The sequence below is a fragment of the Pongo abelii genome, chromosome 20, assembly GCF_028885655.2.
Source record: "Pongo abelii isolate AG06213 chromosome 20, NHGRI_mPonAbe1-v2.0_pri, whole genome shotgun sequence".
In the NCBI taxonomy this organism is placed as follows: Eukaryota; Metazoa; Chordata; class Mammalia; order Primates; family Hominidae; genus Pongo; species Pongo abelii.
In genome coordinates, this window is record NC_072005.2 from 9,675,389 (window position 1) to 9,688,777 (window position 13,389).

At 42.9% G+C, this 13,389-nt stretch overlaps 1 protein-coding gene across 4 annotated transcripts in view; it reads right to left on the bottom strand.

Annotated features, from left to right (window-relative positions):
• ZNF562 (zinc finger protein 562) overlaps nt 1–13,389 on the bottom strand; it is a 29,070-nt gene extending 15,681 nt beyond the window's left edge. For 2 of the 4 annotated variants that reach the window (XM_063719294.1, XM_024237028.3), the window contains exon 1: nt 13,174–13,283. The gene's annotated coding sequence lies outside the window, so the exon portion shown is untranslated. Of the gene's footprint in view, nt 1–12,779; nt 12,866–13,173 lie in introns of all 4 variants that reach the window. The other 2 variants (XM_063719292.1, XM_063719293.1) reach the window with 2 other exon arrangements.

The window sequence follows — 13,389 nt, forward strand, 5'->3', positions numbered from 1 at the left end:
CTCCATCTCAAACAACAACAATAAAAAAGAAATGTGCAAGGATGGGGTTTCATCATATTGGCCAGGCTGGTCTCAAACTCCTGGCCTCAAGTGATTCTCCCACTTCAGCTGCCAAAGTGGCTGGGACTACAGGTGCACACCACTGGATCTAATTTTTTGCATTTTTAGTAGAAACAAGGTTTCACCAGGTTGCCCAGGCTGGTCTCAAACTCCTGGGCTCAAACAATCCTCCCACCTTGGCCTCCCAAAGTGCTGGGATAATAAGCATGAGCCACCATGCCTGGCCCATTACCTCTATTAATGCTGAAAAAAACCTACATTCAAATAATCCTAGTAATTGGTCTGATATTTGACCCTAGAGCCTGATCTCCTGTATATGCTGTTACCCCAGTATGACTAGAAGACAGTCCAGACCTGCACAGAACAACTCAGTAGTCACTAGCCACGTGTGTTATTGATAACTTCATTGTGTACCTAAGATGATGAAGAACAGAATTTAAAATATTCAAAAGATGGCCGGGTGCGGTGGCTCACACTTGTAATCTCAGTACTTTGGGAGGCTGAGGCAGGCAGATCACCTGAGGTCAGGAGTTCAAAACCAGCCTGGCCAACATGGCAAAACCCTGTCTCTACTAAAGATACAAAAATTAGCCAGGTGTGGTGGCACATGACTGTAATCCCAGCTACTCAGGAGGCTGAGGCAGGAGAATTGCTTGATCCTGGGAGGCAGAGGTTGCAGTGAGCCGAGATCATGCCACTGCACTGTAGCCGGGGAGACAGAACAAGACTCCATCTCAAAAAAAAAAAAGAGAAAAAAAATACAGACAATAGGCCGGGCACAGTGGCTCATGCCTGTAATCCCAGCACTTTGGGAGTGTCAAGGCGGGCAGATCACGAGGTCAGGAGATCGAGACCATCCTGGCTAACACGGTGAAACCCCGTCTCTACTAAAATACAAAAAATTAGCCAGGCATGGTGGTGGGTGCCTGTAGTCCCAGCTACTCGGGAAGCTGAGGCAGGACAATAGCATGAACTTGAGGTCAGGAGTTCAAGACCAGCCTAGCCCATATGGTGAAACCTCATCTCTACTAAAAATACAAACCTTAGCCACTCGTGGTGGCACATGCTGTAGTCCCACCTACTCAGGAGGCTAAGGCAGGAGAATCACTCAAACCCAGGAGGTGCCCACCTCAGCCTCCCAAGGTGCTGGGATTACAGATGTGAGCCACCTCGCCTGGCCAGCTGTTGTTCTAAATGTTGTTCTTTACTGAAAAGAATGAACACAACAGTTGGCACTTGGTATACAACTAATGTAGATAATGGCCTTATCTCTATGCCTATTTGAAAAAACAGCCAGAATTGGCCGGGTGCGGTGGCTCACACCTGTAATCCCAGCACTTTGGGAGGCCGAGGCGGGCAGATCACGAGGTCAGGAGATTGAGACCATCTGGCTAACGCAGTGAAACCTCATCTCTACTAAAAATACAAAACAAAACAAAAGAAAAAAAATTAGCCAGGCATGGTGGCAGGCACCTGTAGTCCCAGATACTCGGGAGGCTGAGGCAGGAGAATGGCATGAACCTGGGAGGCGGAGCTTGCAGTAAGCAAGATTGCGCCACTGCACTCCAGCCTGGGTGACAGAGAGAGACTCCACCTCAAAAAAAAAAAAAAAAAGGAAAAAGAAAAAAGAAAGGAAAAGAAACAGCCAGAATCACTCCACACCATTGCCTCCAGACTGCATAAATTTTCCTTCCTATTCACTTCCAAAATACAGTCCTCAAGGGTCCTGACATTCCAAAAATCATCACACTGGTTGACTGTGTAGATGGTTTTTTTTTCTTTTTTTTTTGAGACAGAGTCTCGCTCTTATTGCCCAGGCTAGACTGCAGTAGCATGATCGCCACCACTGTAGCTATTGTTCTTTTTTTTTCTTTTTCTTTTTCTTTTTTGAGATGGAGTCTCGCTCTGTCGCCCAGGCTGGAGTGCAGTGGCACGATCTCGGCTCACTGCAGCCTCCACCTCCCAGGTTCAAGCGATTTTCCTGCCTCAGCCTCTTGAGTAGCTGGGACTACAGGACTTCAGAGTAGCTGGGACTCCCTAGTTCAAGTGATTCTCCTGCCACAGCCTCCCAAGTAGCTGGGATTACAGGTGCCTGCCACCATTCCCAGCTAATTTTTTTTTGTATTTTTAGTAGAGATGGGGTTTCACAATGACTGCCAGGCTGGTCTCGAACTCCTGACCTCAGGTGATCTACCCACCTTGGCCTCCCAAAGTGCTGAGATTACAGGTGTGAGCCACCACACTTGGCCTGTGAATTTGTTTTTGGGTTTTTTTTTGTTTTTTTTTTAAGAAGGAGTTTCGCTCTTGTTGCCCAGCCAGGAGTGCAATGGTGCGATCTTGGCTCACTGCAACCTCCGCCTCTTCAGTTCAAGCTATTCTCCTGCCTCAGCCTCCCAAGTAGCTGGGATTACAGGCATACATCACCACACCTGGCTAATTTTTGTGTTTTTAGTAGAGACTGGGTTTCTCCATGTTGGTCTGGCTGGTCTCGAACTCCTGACCACAGGTGGTCCACCCGCCCCAGCCTCCAAAAGTGCTGGAATTATAGTTCACTTGTTTTAACGTTCCTTAAAGTTTAATTTTCCCCAAGAAGGGACTGCACATTTTGGGTTGGATTTATTATCAGTACTTACAAAAAATACTATGTTATGGTTAAGTTGTTCCACCACTGGCCAGTGGACTGTCTTCAAGATGGCTCCTTTCCTTTTGACAAGACCCTAACAGTCACTGATTGTTTTCATACAGGGCATGTATTCCAACACTATCTTGTACATTTCTTGCACGGTTTGGCTTATGGATGTAATCATATATGTGATCTGAGGACTTCTGGGTTTCTGCCATTTTTGAAAAGTTTCTCAGGGCTGGATGCAGTAGCTCACACCTATAATCCCAGCATTTTGGGAGGCTGATGCAGGTGGATCACCTGCTTATGAATGTAATCATATATGTGATCTGATTTGGCTTATGGATGTAATCATATGTGTGATCTGAGGACTTTTGGGTTTCTGCCGTTTTTGAAAAGTTTCTCAGGGCTAGATGCAGTAGCTCACACCTATAATCCCAGCACTTTGGGAGGCTGATGCAGGTGGATCACCTGAGGGCAGAAGTTCAAGACCAGCTGGGCATGGTGGCTCACGAGGTACAGCCTGGGTGACAGAGTGAGACTCTGTCTCAAAAAGAAAAGAAAAGAAAATATCTCAAATACCACCGTTTATATAATACATTTCTATATATGCACATGTGTGCTTTAAAAAACAGCTCTAGGCCAGGAGTAGTGGCTCATGCCTGTAATCCCAGCACTTTGGGAGGCCAAGGCAGGTGGATCACCTGAGGTCAGGAGTTTGAGACCAGCCTGGCCAACATGGTGAAACCCTGTCTCTACTGAAAATACAAACATTAGCTGGGCGTGGTGGCACATGCCAGAAGTCCCAGCTACTCAGGATACTGAGGTTGGAGAATTGCTTGAGCCCGGCAGGTGGAGGTTGCAGTGAGCCAAGATCCTGCCACTGCACTCCAGCCTGGGGACAGAGCAAGACTCTGTCAAAAAAAAAAAAAAAAGCAGTTTCTGTGGCTACAAAGAAGTGAAAAAAACTCCAAGGAGATGGTAAGAGAATCAAATTTCCATATCCACAACACCCTTCTCCTTAATCCAGCACCAAGAATGTGGAAAATTTCTACCAACTCACAGTTTCTACACTGGAAAAAACTGAGATCAAGGTGGACAACCACCTTCTCCACCATCCTGGGTTCCCTGGTAAAAGATCAGTCCCTCCCTGTCTCAACCCACAGGAAGCATCACAAGAGCCTGAAGGGAGAAATACCCTGAGGACATCCAGGGACAAAGATGGGAGGCAGGACTACCATCCCCAGCCCTGGGAGCACCATACTGTAGGGGTATGCTACACAGGTCCCCTGGGCAGAACACACAGCCAGCCTTCCCACATTGCTGGAATATGCCCTTTAGGACTCCCCAACTCTGGATGGGCAGTATTCTTAATTGTTTGCTAGAGCAGAGGCAAACATGGGTTTGAGATTCCACCTAGTGCTGAAAAGGAGGCAGTGACCTAAGGAAATTTTAAAGAAAGGAAATCGTTTTGGGAGGCTAACACAGGCAAATGGCTTGAGCTCAGGAGTTCAAGACCTGCCTAGGAAACATGATGAAAACCCACCTCTACTAAAAAGTACAAAAAGTAGCCAGGTGTGATAGCGTGCACCTCACCTACTTAGGAGACTGAGGTGGGAGGATTGCTTCAGCATGGGAGGTAGAGGCTGCAGTAAGCCATGATCACACCACTGCACTCCAGGCTAGGTGACAGAGAGAGACCTAGTCTTAAAAAAAAAAAAAAATCAAAAGAATTTAAGAGGCTGGTTGCTATGGCTCATGCCTGTAATCCCAACACTTTGGGAGACTGAGGCGGGTGGATCACCTGAGGTCAGGAGTTCAAGACCAACATGGAGAAACACCGTCTCTACTAAAAATACAAAATTAGCTAGACATGGTGGCGCATGCCTGTAATCCCACTACTCAGGAGGCTGAAGCAGGAGAATCGCTTGAACCCAGGAAGCAGAGGTTGCGGTGAACCGAGATCGCACTATTGCACTCCAGCTTGGGCAACAAGAACAAAGCTCCATCTTAAAATAAACTTAATGATACCCCTTAAGATACTAGAAAAGCAAAAACAGACCAGATTCAAAATTAGTAGAACAAAAGAATAAAGACCAGAGCCAAAATAAACGAAATTGAAAATAAAAAACAATACAGAAGATCAATAAAACATGAAGCTGATTACTTGAAAAGATAAACAAAATCAACCTTCGGCTAGACTAAGGGAAAAAAATGACCCAAATAAAATAAAAAATGAAAAAGAAAACAGAACAGAAACCACAGAAATACAACCGATCATTAGAAACTATTATGAAAAACTATATGCCAATAAACTGAAAAGCCTGGAAGAAATGGACAAATTCTTGGGTGCATACAACCTACCAAGACTGAACCATGAAGAAATAGAAAACCTCAACACCAATAACAAGATTGAAGTGATAACAAAATGAATCCCATCAAAGAAAAGCCCAGGACCTGATGACTTCACTGCTGAATCCTACCAAAAACTTAAAGAACTAATACCAATACTACTTGAACTCCTCAAACAAAATTGAAGAGGAGAGAATATTTCCAAACTTAGTCTACAAGGTAAGCATTATTCTCATATCAAAACCAGACAAGAGCACAACAACAACAACAAAACTACAGGCCAATATCACTGATGAACATACCTGTAAAAACTCTCACCAAAATATTAGCAAACCAAATTCAACACATTAAGAAAATCATTCACCACAATCAAGTGAAATTCATCCTAGAAATACAAGGATGGTTCAACATATGCAATCAATAAATGTGACATACCAAATTAACAGAACCAAGAACAAAAACCGTATAAGATTTCCACAGATGCTGAAACACCATTCGATAAAATTCAATATTGCTTTTTGACAAAAGTCCCCAACAAACTGTGTATAGAAAGAATATACCTCAAAATAATAAAGGCCATATATGACACACCGACATCCAACATCATACTGAACAGGGAAAAATTGAAAGTCTTTCCTCTGAGATCTTGAACAGAACAAGGATGTCCACTTTTGCCACTTCTATTCAACATAATACTATAAGTTCTGGCCAGAGCAATTAGGCAAGAGAAACAAATAAAGGGCATCTCAACTAAAAAAGAAGTCAAATTAGCCTTGTTTGCCAATGACATGACCTTTTCCTCCTTAGAAACAGGGTCTCCCTCTGTTGCCCAGGCTGGAATGCAGTTGTGATCACAGCTCACTGCAGCCTCAGTCTCCTGGGCTCAAGTGATACTCCTGCCTCAGCCTCCCAAGTAGCTAGAACCACAGGCATGTGTGACAATGCTAACTTTTTATTTATTTTCTTTTAGAGACTGGGGGCAGAGGGGTCCTCAATATATTACCCAGGCTGGCGTTGAACTCCTGATTTCAAATGATCCTCTTGCTTTGGCCTCCTAAAGTGCTGGGATTACAGGCATGAGCCACCATGCTCAGCTGACATAATCTTATATTTAGAAAAACCTAAAGACTCCACCAAAAACCTGTTAGAACTGATAAATGAATTCAGTAAAAGTTCAGGACACAAAATCAACATAGAAAAATCAGTTGCATTTATATATGCCAACGGTGAAAAATCTGAAAAAGAAATCAAGGAAGTAATCACATTTACAATAGCTGCAAAGACAATAAAATGCCAGCACCAGGCGTGATGACTCACAATTGTAATCCCAGAATTTTGGGAGGCTGAGGTGGGAGGATTGCTTAAGCCCAACAGTTCAAGACCAGCCTGGGCAACGTGGCACAGCTTAGTCTCTATTAAAAAAAAAAATTAGCCAGGCACGATGGCACACACCTGTAGTCCCGGCTACTCAAAAGAGGCTGAGGCAGGAGGATTCCTTGAGCCCAGGAGTTCAAGGCTGCTGCATGAGCTACAACTGCACCACTGTACTCCAGCCTGGGCAACAAAGTGAGACCCCCACCTCTGAAAAAAAGAGAAAATAAAAAGTAACCAAAAGTGTGAAGGAGCTATACAAGGAAAACTATAAAACACTGATGAAACAAACTGTAGAGGATACAGAAAAAAAATGGAAAGATATTCCATGCTCATGGATTAGAAGAATATTGTTAAAATGACAATACTACCCAAAGCAATTTACAATTAAGAGCAACTCTTATCAAAATAGCAATGACATTCATCACAAAAATAGAAAAAATCCTAAAATTTATATGCAACTACAAAAGACTTCAAACAGCCAAAGAAATTCTGAACAAAAAGAACAAAGCTGGAATCATCACACTGCCTGACTTCAAAATATACTACAAAGCTATCATAACCAAATCAGCATGGTACTGACATAAAAAAAAACAAAACACAGAGATCATGGAAGAGAACAGAGAACCTAAATACAAATCTACACATTTACAAACAGCTCATTTTCAACAAAGGCACCAAAAGCATACAATGGGAAAATAGCAGTCTTTTCAATAAATGCTGCAGGAAAACTGGATAACCATATGCAGAATAAAACTAGATGCCATCTCTCAGCATAAAAAAAATAAAGTCAAAACAGATTAAAGACTTACATCTAACACCTGAAACTATAAAACTAGTAGAGGAAGACACTGGGGAAACAATCCAAGACATTGGTCTGGGTAAAGATTTCTTGGGAAGATCTCAAAAGCACAGGCAACAAGAGTAAAAATAAACATATGAGATTACACCAAGCTAAAAAGCTTCTCCACAGCAAAAGAAACAATCAACAAAGTGAAGAGACAATCTACAGTATGGGAGAAAATATTTACAAACTATCCACCTGGGATTAATAATCAGAATATATAAGGAACTCAAACTTGATAACAAAAAAAATCCGATAAAAAAATTGGCAAAAGGTCAGAATGGATGTTTCTCAAAAAAAAGACATACAAATGGCCAACAGGTAAACAAAAAATGCTCAACATCACTAATCATCAGAGAAATACAAATCACACATAACTACAATGAGACATCATCTCACCTCATTTAGAGTAGCTTTTATAAAAAAGACAGGGAATAACAAATGCTGATGAGGATACTGTGAAAAGATAATCCTTGTACACAGTTGGTGGGAATATAAATTAGTACAGCCACTGTAGAGAACAATATTCAGGTGTGGTGGCTCATGCCTGTAATCCCAAAACTTGAGGCTGTGGTGAGAGATCACTTGATCCCAGGAGTTCCAGACCAGGCTGGGCAACACAGCAAGACCTGTCTGTACACACATGCACACATAAAACCTGTCTGAACCTGGCAAGACCTGTCTGCATGCACACACACACACACACACACAAACAGTCAGGGACAGTGGCTCATGCCTGTAATCCCAGGTCTTTAGGATGCCGAGGCAGGCAGATCACTTGAGGTCAGGCGTTTGAGACCAGCCTGGTCAACATGGTGAAACTCTGTCTCTACTGAAAATACAAAAATTAGCTGGGCATGGTGGCATGCACCTGTAGTCCTAGCTACTCCGGAGGCTGAGGTAGGATAATTGCCTGAACCCAGGAGGTGGACATTGCAGTGAACCAAGATTGTGCCACTGCACCCCAGCCTTAGTGACAGAGTGAGACTCTGTCTCAAAAAATCAAAGAAACAAACAAAAAAACTTAGCCAGGTGTATTAGTGGAGGCCTGTGGTCCTGGTTACTCAGGAAGCTGAGGTGGGAGGATCACCTGAGCCCAGGAAGTCAAGGCTGCAGTGAGCCATGATTATGCCATGGCACTCTAGCCTGGGTGACACAGCAAGACTATCTCAAAAAAACAAATAAACAAAAAAAAAAACAGTATGGGGGTTTCTCAAAAAATTAAAAATAGAACTACCATATGATCTGGAATCCCACTGGGTATATATCCAAAAGAAAGGAAATCAACATATTTGAAAAGATATATATACACTCCCTTGTTTACCGCAGCACTACTCATAATAGCCAAAATATGGAATCAACCTAAGTGTCTAACAATGAAAGAATGAATAAAGAATATACGGTATATATAGACAGCGGATTATTCTTCAGCCATAAAGAAGAATGGAATTCTGTCATTTGCAGCAACTGGATAGAACTGGAGGTCATCATGGAAGTGAAATAAGCCAAGCATGGCAGACAAATACCCCATATTCTCACATGTGGGAGCTAAAAAACTGGATCTCATGAGCATAAAGTACAGATCAGTGGTTACTAGAGGCCAGAACGGTAGGAAGGAGACGGAGATAAAGAGAGGTTGATTAGGCTGAGTGAGGTGGCTCATGCCTGTAATCCCAGCACTTTGAGAGGCCAAGGCGGGTGGATCACCTGAGACCAGGAGTTTGAGGCCAACCATTCCAATATGGTAAAACCCCGTCTCTACTAAAACTACAAAAATTAGCCAGGTGTGGTGGTGCACCCCTTAATCCTAGCTACTCAGGAGGCTGAGGCAGGAGAATAACTTGAACCCAGGAGGAGGCAGAGGTTGCAGTGAGCCAAGATCATGCCACTGCATTCCAGCCTGGGTAACAGCGAGACTCCATCTCCCCCCCCGCAAAAAAAAGAGGTTGATTCATGGGTAAAATATACAGTTAGAAGAAATAAGAACTGGTGTTCAATAGATCAGTAGGGTGACTACACTTAATATGCATCTATCATACATTTCAACACAGCTAAGAGAATAACTTGATGTTCCTACAATAAAGAAAAGATAAATATTTAAGGTGACAGATATGCTACTTATGCTGATTATGTGACTGTATCAAATTATCCCATGTACTCTGAAAATATGTTCATCTATTATGAATCAAAAAAATTTTTCTGAATTGTAAAATACAGAGTGGGAGATTCTGGGGCCACCATGTCTGTGGGTAAAGACATTCCCTTGTCTGGATCATGTAAAGACATCCCTCCAAGATGTCACTCCAAGTTACTGCACCTAATACCACCTACCACTAATAAGGAGCAATGAGCTATGATTATGCCATTGCTCTCCAGCCTGGATGATCCAGCAAGACTTTGTCTCAAAGAAAGAAAAAAAACCCAGTATGGAGGTTTCTCAAAAACTACCATCCATAGACCTCTTGAATTTTGGAGGCAACATGTACATTTGCACGTACTTTAACGCCCCACACAGTTACCTGTAAGGATTCTAGTTTCAACTGTAGACAAGGGCAATTTCAGGCTGCAATGCAAGCTTCCCAAGCACTTGGTCCACCTGATCCAGCAGATCCAGTGATACTCAACATGTCCATGTTAAATGGTATGTTATTTATTGGAAGCCTCTGGCATGCACCAACAGAAGATGTAGAGTACAGCCCTCTGGTATTGCAGAGTCAATCCATGCTCTCTTGTGCAGATTAACTGTTTTTCTTTTGAGAAACAGGTTGTGATTTGCCACTAGCACATGACAGAGAATTAACAACTAGTCATGGGACATGAAGTAACTAAGGCAGAACTGAGTAATTTGAGACTTTTGGTCCCCAAAGCATGAAGTACATACTGTCACCCATTATCAAACAATGGTTGTCAGCTTCTCCTCTGGACCCAATTCCAAGTTTGTAGGAAATCGCATGAAATAAAGGAATATTTACACACACCATGAGAATCTAATCAGAAATATCTGATTGTATGACTTTCTAAGAGAATGAGTGTGACTCTCTGAAAGTCAATATAACAGACAATAATAACTGTTATAGGCAAAAAGACACTGAAGACACTAATAATTGCAATGCAAAAATCTTGAATGGATCTTAGATCCAAAAACACCCAAGAGCATACGTTGAATCAATGAGGAGAATTTTAGTTATTACGGAAAGCAGACATTAGATGACATTATTATTTTTTATTTAAGTGAAATACTAGTATTGTGGTTTTAGTATGACTGCCTTTTTTTAGGAGCTGCATTATGAAGTATTTAAAGGTCAAGCATCACGTGTACAATTTATGCTCAATTTACCCTCAAATTGTTCACCATAAGATTTACCTGAGGAGAAAGAAAAAAAATGCTAAAAAATTAAGTAAATCTACTAGACTGGGTGTGTTAGATGTTCAAGTTTTCCTTAGGATCAAATTTTTCAGAAAAAAATGTAAAAATTACACTTAATCCAAACATGCTCTTAATAATAAAAAATTATACAGATACTAGATATTTTATTACACTGATACTAGAATAATATTCTGATTATAATAAGTAAATAATTCTAGTGTCAGTGTAATAAAGCCTCCATCCTTTCTTCCTGGTTCCTGGAGGCCCCTGTTTTGAAGCTCTGTGGGGAAGTACAGACCTAAGAACTTCAGATGAAGAGAATAGTTGAGTTTTTTTTTTTTTTTTTTTTTTGAGACAGTTTCGCTCGTCACCCAGGCTGGAGTGCAGTGGCGGGATCTCGGCTCAATGCAACCTCCGCCTCCCGGGTTAAAGTGATTCTCCTGTCTCAGCCTCCAGAGTAGCTGTGTAAGATACAATATATTTCTCTGAATTTCTCTTCAAAAGTTCAGCCTATTAACTTCCTTGTTCTTTGTTCTCAAACTCAACTTTCCTTTTCTCCATGCCTCCTTGCTTCTAGTTACTGTAAACAACCTTCCCATCAGCTCTAATCAATAACTCACATCTGTTCCCTTGGCTACCCATTCTGCAGCTATTCCACTCTTCGAAACTGCACATCCCACCATCGTGACTCACACATCCCCCTATCCTTCCTTATTTGGGGAAAATATTCACAGATAGCCAATAGGGTCAGTTTAGATTCTGTGGTCTGACCCTAACCCACGGGGGAGTGACACAGAGGTAGGGACCCAGAGTTAGAAATAAAAACCCCTTCCCCTCCTTTATTCGGTGTACTCTCACCATCATTCCATCCATGAGACTCACCCTTCTATAGAAATAAATTGCGTTGCTGAGAAAACTTTTGCCTGAGTGCTGGTTTCACTTTGCAGCACTGAACATTTTATTTTTTTTATCTCCAACAGCTGAGATTACAGGGGCCCGCCACCAAGCCCGGCTAATTTTTGCATTTTTAGTAGAGACAGGGTTTTACCATGTTGGCTAGGCTAGTCTGGAACTCCTGACCTCAGGTGATCTGCCTGCCTCTGCCTCCCAAAGTGCTGGGATTACAGGTGTGAGCCAGTGCATCTGGCCTGGCTTTCTTAAGTAGAAAGGCTTGCAGCTGGTAACAATTAGAAAAAAAAACCTGCAAGAAAATAAAAATAAAAAACTAAAGGCTTAGTCTACACGTGTTCATATTTACATACAAAAATGGGCATGCCCTAAACAACCATATGTTTTTTCCATCTGAATGTAATGTGTCAAAAATAAGTGGCGGGTGGATCACTTGAGGTCAGGAGTTCGGGACCAGCCTGGCCAACATGGTGAAACCCCATCTCTACCAAAAATATAAAAAATTAGCCAGGTGTGGTGGTGCACGCCTGGAATCCCAGCTACTCGGGAGGCTGAGGTAGGTGAATCATGTTATAAATAAAGTTTTCATGCCACAAAAAAAAATAGCACTCGAATATAACATTTTCTTTTCTCAGCAAGGCAATTTACTTCTATAGAAGGGTGTGACCTCACAGATGGAGCAATGGTGAGTGCACACCAGGACAAGGGAGGGGAAGGGGTTCTTATTCTTGAGGAAAGTGGCCCCTGCCACTGTGTCCTTCCCCAATGGCTAGGGTTAGACCCCACAGGCTAAACTAATTCCAATTGGCTAATTTAAAGAGAGTGACGGGGTGAGTGGTTTGGTGGGGAAAATGGTTATAACAGAGCAGGAAACTGGAATGAGTCAGGGTGGAGTAAGTAATCGAAGTAAGTCTGGGTGGAGCAGGTAATCAGAATAAGTCAGGGTGGAGCAGGTGATCGAAAAAGGTTGCTTTACAGAGAAGTTTAAAATACAAGGCAAAGAATTAAACATACTGACATATTGATTCTTTAAAAAGAAATTTAAACAATCACTTGAACCCGGGAGGTGAAAGTTGCAGTGAGCCAACATCGTGCCACTGCACTCCAGTGTGGGTGACAGAGTAAGACTCCAAATCAAAAAAAAAAAAAAAAAGTAAAGGACATCAAGACCGCCAGATTCTCAGATGAGACATTTTTTAGCAAATAAATGGAAGTCACAGCCCTCTTGAAACCATTTTTCTGCCCATGCTCACCAGGAACATGCCGGAAGAGATAGGTTCCAGACGCGGGAGAATGCGGGGCCAGAGCCAACCTCACCAGAACGGCAGAAATCCTTTTCCTTTCAGAAAGAAAAAAACTCCGAAAGGTTGCTTTCCAAGCTTTTCAAGAGAGGAGCACAGCGGATGAAAGTACTCAAGAAAACACCCGGCGGAGGCAGGACAAACACACTTCCTGACACGGCTCCCGACGGGGACAGACTGAGTGTGCGGCCTCTCGGAACTGGCCAGAGGCTGCACCAGGAGGACGGACAGCCCCTAGAAAAGCGAGTGAAACGAGGTGGATCTGAGAAGCTCCTGGGCGACCATGCCCAATCCTTCCTTTGCCGCCCCCTGCTATCTCCCGGACCCCCAAGCAGGTGGAACTCACCACAGCAGGGGTGGACTCCACCACAATAAAGGCGAAATGGCACTGACCATGCGGAGCCACAGCCGGTAAAGATGGCGGTGGCACGCTGACATCACTTCCGCTCCGAGCCTCCAGCGGGGTGGGGCTCCAGGGCTTGAGTTTCAGCCACGTAGGACACAGAAATTATAGTTTCCTCCTGGTTGGGTGCGGACAGTGCCTGGGGTTGGCTCAGGGAGC